Genomic DNA, 6880 nt, shown 5'->3' with positions numbered 1-6880 from the left:
AAAGGGTAAAGGGGATAAATGGTGATGGAAGGAGACTTGACTTGGGATGGTGAACACACAATACAATATAGAGATGATGTATGGTAGAATTGTATACCTAAAACCTATATAATTTTTAATCATTTTAAAAATCGATGCAATGATTTTTAAAAGTTAGCAGATACTAGATCATGTTTCATTCCCCCAGAAGCCATGTATTCATTCCCGAGCCTGCCTTTTGTTGCCTTATGTCCCCTCCCTGATTTGTGAATCTGTGATTTCAGTCCTCAGTCCCATTGAGTATTTCCTGATTCCCCAAGAGGTGTCTTTTGTGCGTTCTTGGAGAGTTGGCTTCACTAACTCATGGTTTTTACCTTCATGTGAGGGCTTCCATCCTCTATGGTACATAAAGACATGGGAGGGCCCCTCATCAGTACCACTGATACTGGAGCCCATCACCCCTGACCACACTGATGTCTGTGCCCACCTCCTGGGGCTCCCAATAGTGCCACACCCTCAGGAGCTAGAGAGCAGGGATAACTTTTCTGGAAGCCTTAGTCCACGAAAGCCCCAGTGTTTCCCTGCAATCTTGGTGAGCGTGCACCTTGCCCCCAGGTTGTATCGCACTTGGCCATGTGCTAGAGCTGCTCGCATGTCTCCCTGTTCTGAGGCCCCTCATGGACACAGATAGCTGTCTATGGGAGTCATCTGGAAAATCTGTTTTTCGGAAAATTGCTGTCCTCCCAATTTCCTGCCCTTTCAAAAGGGGTATCCCTCCCTGCAAAACCAGCAAGCACGTCATCCTATGGAATGTGACCCAGAGCAGGTGCTCTCAGTTCAACAACCTGAATTCCAGATTTCAGCTGCAGTTGCAACCATCACAGCAGGTGACTAAAACCCCTCAGGAAGACCAGCTGAGCTCTGCTTGGAGGAAAGTTCCAGCCCCTTGTAAAGAACTTCCCTGCAGAGAACTCTGCAAAATTGGAACTACAGGATCCCAACCCCTGGTCTGACACCCTTAGGGCCAGATGTGTTTCAGAGGTTTTCAAATTTTTGGAAGGCGATATGCTGCATATTCTATGCATTACACAGTTGGGCAAACATAGAGCCCAGGGCCTGGCCTGAGGGTTCTTTTGGTAATTAAAGTTGTATTGGTACACAGCTACCCCCTTTTGTTCACATGTTATCTATGGTTACTTTAAGCTACAGTGGCAGAGCTGAGTATGCAAGACACTGCCGAATGCCCACAAATCCTGAAATATTTACTATCTGGCTCTCTATAGCAAGTTTGCTAAACATTGTGTGATGTAACACCCTGGGGGCAGCACCTTGTGATTAAACGCATGAATATCTCTGTGTCAGAATGAATGGATCCTCACACTCAGTGAGATAAATAACTCCGTCAGCTCTACATAGCTTTGGCGACCAAATGGTTTTTGAAAGAACTTTCCATGTTCAGAGCTTTGGCAGCTTCATAAGGTCCTTTTCTGCTCTGACACTGTGAGTGGATGCACAAGGCAGCAGGATGGGTTGCTTATGTGTGTATCCTTTTGTTATTGGTAAAGTCTCACTTGTCATGTCTTCAACCTTTTGCTTTGAATCCAGATTGCTGCCTTCAGGCTGGGGCCCTGGGGCTTCCCTTGTACCCTGGCTGGGGTGGAGCTGGCAGCATATGCCTCCCTATTTTTTTTATATTATTTTATTTTTGCAGATGTAGTCCCTTATTCAATTGGGCCACTACACAGGTAGACAGAAAGTACAGGGATTTTTTTTCCCCCACATCCTAGTGCAAACCAAAAGAACAACATCAGATCATTCAAGACCTGTCAGTGGATTCGGTAACCACCCTACGCATGTTGTGTGTCCTGCGTAGCTGGCTTCCACATCATTCCTGAAGCTGACCTGTCAGTGTCAATCTCTTGAATTCAGAGAAGCATGTGAGGCTTTGTGCCAGATGGAACAGAGGTGCATGGCAGATGAAGCCCCCTCCCCTAGTGCAATTCCAGGGACACCTCGATGCTAAGGCTGGATGAGGCAGGGTTGGGGTATCCACAGCAGACACTACTGTGAAGTATTTCATGTACACCCCGGAAATATTGGCATGGATGTCTTTTAATTGCATTCTTAGCTTTTTCTTTTTCATAGCTCTTTGTGATTTTCAGTTTAATCAGTCAGCAAGTTTACTAATCCCTTGCTCTGGGCTGGGTGTTGTGCACAGTTCTGCCCTAATTTTGCTGGAAGGTGAGGCTAATACATTGGCAGTTAAGCAATAGGGAGTATGTGCTGAATTCGGGTATTCTCGTGTGTGATTCTAGTTGTAAAGTCATTTGTACATGTTTTAGACTTGTAGTTAAATTTAAGTATTGGGATGTCAACCATTTTTGGAAGATTATAGGCTAAAGTATAATCCTATATAATAAAGAGCTAATATGCAAATGGTCACCACGCCCTCGCCATCATGCCATAATGGCTCAGACACTCAACACTGGGGAGAGAGGATTGGGGACCAGCCAGGCAAAAACGAGCTCGTGAGAGAGGAATGGGACCAGCCAGGCCGTGGCCCGGGAGAGGGACAAGCTGCCCATCCTACAGTCCTGGGTGCCAGGGGCTGTGCCTGCAGCCCGGGGGAGGGACAAGGCGCCCGCCCACGGTATGCTGCGGCCGGCCCAGGCAAAGCCGGCCCGGGTACTGGGTGTCTGCGGCTGGCCAAAGGGAGGGAATCCTGGGTCCCGGGTGTGGGGCGAGGCAGTGGTGGTTAGGGGCAATCAGCTCAGCAGGGGAGCAGTTAGGGATGATCAGGCCGGTAGGGGAGCAGTTAGGGGCGATCAGGCAGGCAGGCAGGCAGGCGAGCGGTTAGGAGCCAGTGGTCCTGGATTGTGAGAGGCAGTCGGACATCCCTCGAGGGGTCCCAGATTGGAGAGGGTGCAGGCCGGGCTGAGGTACCTGCCCTTCCGTGCATGAATTTTATGCACGGGGCCTCTAGTATTATATAAACATGGTAGGGACTTAACACTTCTTGTGTACCCTGCCTCTTGTCAGGTAGGACATAACCACTCTAGCATGGGCTCATGGGAGATCCCAAGCTCCTGGCTCAGACCCCAGTCCTCTGAGTCCTGGGCCACATCTTCCTGTTCCAGGACTTGATACATAGTAGGCCCTGGCCAGGTGGCTCAGCCAGTTGGAGCATCATCCAGTACACCAAAAGGTATGCTGGTTCAATTCCTGATCAGGGAACATACCTGTGATGTCCGGTTGGGTTGTGTACAGGAGGCAGCTGATAACGTTTTTCACATTGATGTTTCTCTTTCCCCCTTTCTCTCTCTTTAAAAGCAATGAAAGCATATCTTTGGCTGAAGATATACTGTATATGTGTGTGAAAGGAAACAAGGAAGGGAAGGAGTAAATGCTGTATTAGGAAAGCTGTAGGTTAAATCTTCTTTAAGAAAATGACATTAGTTAGCTCTCAGCCCCATCTAGATTCTTCTACCCTCTGTCTCATGGCCTCCATGGCCTCCCAAAGCCGGTATGAGAGTTGTTCTCTGCTTTCTCCAGGTGTGTGCACACACGCTTATGCATGCCTATGTACTCACATGCACATAGCTTTTTTAAAAAAGTATGTGAGCAAGTAGAATTTTATCTGATGTTTGTTTTGTTTAAACAAGGGACACATTTTAAACAAGAGACTCATTTAAGATAGTGAGAAGAGACAAAACCTGGCATGATGATCCAGGCACCCTTGCCAGACCTTTATAACAAGTCCGCTGCCAGATAAACAGCCTGGTCACTTTGTTCAGTTCTCCCAGCTGACTGGTCAATTCAGTTTAAAACGTGTTCAGACTTGTGGCTTTGCCTATTGGCCCAGTTACTGCATGGAATTGATCTGGTTACAGTATTGAGGAAGCTCAGTGCAGGGACTCAGCGTGAACACAGGTGGAGCAAGTGAGCAGCTATGTGAAGAAGCCCCATGGATTTCTTGGGGTTGTGTCCTGTCTGTTCTGAGGTGGGCAGGAGAGAATCCTTAAGATGTGTTCCAGTGTCCCTGACATCACACACCTTGCCCTTAGACACTTTGCATCCCCACTGGGAAAACACTGAATCAGTTCTCATGTTGGACCTTGTATTAGTTTCCCAGAGCGGCTCAACAAAGTACCACAGAGTGGGTGGCTTAAACAACAGAAAATAACTTCTCAGCTCTGGAGGCTGGCAGTCTGAGATCAGGGCGTCGGAGGGCTGGGTTTCTCTGAGGCCTCTTCTTGCCTGCCGACAGCCACCTTCTTCCTGTGTCCTCACATGCTCTTCTCTCTGTGTCTGTGTTCTATCTCCTTTCCTGTAAGGACACCAGCTGGATCAGGGCCCACCTGATGACCTCATTTTACCTTTTTTACCTGTTTCAAAGCCCTGTCACCAAATGCAGTCTTATTCTGAGGAACTAGAGGTTAGGACTTCAACATATGAGTTTTGGAGGGACAGAGTTCAGCCCACTACAGACCTCTTCTTGGACAGAGTCAGTGTTTCGTGCAGGAAACAAACACAGAATTTCTTTAATCCTTATCTTGTGTATAAGACTCATGAGAGCCCCGTGCCCCCCCGCCCCCAAGATAGAACTGAGAGGGAAAGGAGAAAGTCTGGAATCCCTTCCCAGTGACCACATTGGTCCATTATTTAACACTCATATGATAATCCTTTTTCACTGGCGTCTCAGATGTGCCCCGTGTGGATCTTCCCCAAGTAAGAGGCCTGGAGTTAGAGAAGCACATACCCTCAGGGTTATTACTGCAGTCACACGGGCCTCATCCAGGCTACTGTCACTCTTTGTTTATGTAAATATAAGCAGAGCAGCGCACACACTTCACATGTCTACCTCAATAAATTTGCACACGCCCACACGCATCAGTAACCCTCATTAATGCACAGGATCCTTCCAGTACTCCAGCAACCCTCCCTTGTCCCCTTCCAGCCACTGCTGCTGTACAGTTTCTAACCTCAGTTGTGTGGTTCAGTGTGTACACATAAAAGCAAAGAGAGACCATGGTTACAGTAGAAAAACCATAAGCCTCACCTTTATCTGGATTTCATTAGACCCCACTCTGCTCCTAATTAACCCCAGCACACTGGAAAGGCAGATGGATCTCTCCCCTCAGCTTCCTCTTTTGTCAAATGGTAGGGAGACACTCTCTAGTTAATAATGAATTTAGAAAACCAGGAAAGTGTTAGACACACAGCAGATCAAGAGGGTATACATATTGCTAATGGTGAAAAGGACAAATAAAGACCATCACGTATAGCTTTCACTCTGGTGTGAAATCGAAGGAACTGGCCTACCCAGGAAACATTGGGCTGTTTAAATAGGGCATTTAGGAGGGATGATTGCTAAGGTGCTGAAGGAGACAGGCAGAGAGCTTTCTCCTAAGAACCTGTTTATTGCCGGGATTTGGAATCTCTGGGGAGCACCTCCAACCAATCCGGGTACTCTGTGTTTTACAAGTTGGCTGCGTGCAGCCTTGTGTAGAACTTTCTATATCAATGGGAAGTGTTCAGGGGACTTGGGACTCTCAAGGCTCAAGCTTTGTCCCTGGAAGGGAGAGAGTAGCTGCATCCACAGCAGAGTTGCCGTTAACATCTTCTCTAGACATAGACATCGGGCAGTGTGGGGCACTTTCCTGTTCCCTGCCACCCACGTCTCGGAAGCTTGTCTTCTGACAAGTTCACATTGGTCACATTTTAATATGTAGTAGTGTACTTCTTGCTTCACTTGTACTGCACAAGAATTGATTTTTGAGAAATATATTTAGAATTTTTTTGCACACTCTTATTTAGGCTAAATGCATATTTGCATAGAAATAATCTGTAGTGAGCTCTACTTGCAACTGTGTCAAATTTAGAAACATCACTACTATAGAGACATGCTTTTGTATATGGATTTTCCCCTAAGTTTATTTCTTTTTTTCATTTATCATGTCAGGGTCACTGCACACTGCATTTCTTTCATTGGGATTTTGTTTTGAGCCATTTATTTGCCCAGGCTCTGTTTCTGTATATTAAAACGTCTCACCATATTTTATTTTATTACATTGCAATTTCAAAATAAAGTAATTCCACTCAAAGGTTACTTAAAAGCTCCTTCTTGTGAAGGTTAAGCATTCCGTAAAGCCTTTTACCTTCTATCTCTTCCCCCACTCCCCTCTCGCTCCACAATGTATCTTGGAAGATGCTAGGTTTTAACAGGCAGGGCAGAGTACAGACCAGATGGTTTTAACTCACACCTGTGAAAGTGCTGGGGTTCGGAAAAACATTAAAGTTAATGGCCAGAGTAGGCCTGCCAAGCTCAGTGGGATTTTACTTACCTGGCATCTCATTCTGGTTAACTGAACTTTCCAGTTAACTGATGGCTACATTTGTTCATGCCCCCTCCCGTCCCCTCCTCACCACCACTCAAGTCCTTCTAGTATGGAATTGCTTCTCTTTCTCCCTCATCTCCTTTCTCTCCTCTTCTCAACTTCTCCCCTTCCTCCCCTTCATCTATCCTATAGACGAATGCTTCTTTCCTTCCTGGTGTTGCTTATTCTTTTCCTCCTTCAGCTCCCATTTCTTCTTCTACCCCAGACATGTTTCCTGTTTTTCTCGTATTGGGAGGCCTCTGAACTTAGCCTTTATTGGCTGGCATATAGCATTCGATTATTCACTGTCCTCCTTGAACCTTGTGTTGTTCTGGTCTTTCAAACAACCACTCACAGGTTGCCTTTGAACCTGCCTTGCCTTTTCTTGATACTTCCACGCTCCCAATGTCCATGTTCATTATTGCGCAGGTTGAAGGAGGTATTGGGTTGCCCAGTTGTCAGCTACTAAAGTGTAACTGTACATTTTAAGCATACCTGAATTTTATTACATAATATCTGGCAAC

General features: G+C 46.4%; 1 non-coding gene across 1 annotated transcript; it reads right to left on the bottom strand.

Moving 5' to 3' along the window:
- Positions 1 to 1688: 1688 nt before the first annotated feature.
- LOC114230986 (small nucleolar RNA SNORA31) lies at positions 1689 to 1818 on the bottom strand. The gene has a single exon (XR_003616977.2). It is a non-coding gene; the product is annotated as a small nucleolar RNA SNORA31 (small nucleolar RNA).
- Between the last annotated feature and the right edge of the window lie 5062 nt (positions 1819 to 6880).

This window comes from Eptesicus fuscus, chromosome 21, assembly GCF_027574615.1.
Source record: "Eptesicus fuscus isolate TK198812 chromosome 21, DD_ASM_mEF_20220401, whole genome shotgun sequence".
Taxonomy (NCBI): domain Eukaryota; kingdom Metazoa; phylum Chordata; class Mammalia; order Chiroptera; family Vespertilionidae; genus Eptesicus; species Eptesicus fuscus.
This window is presented reverse-complemented; position numbering and strand designations above follow the sequence as displayed.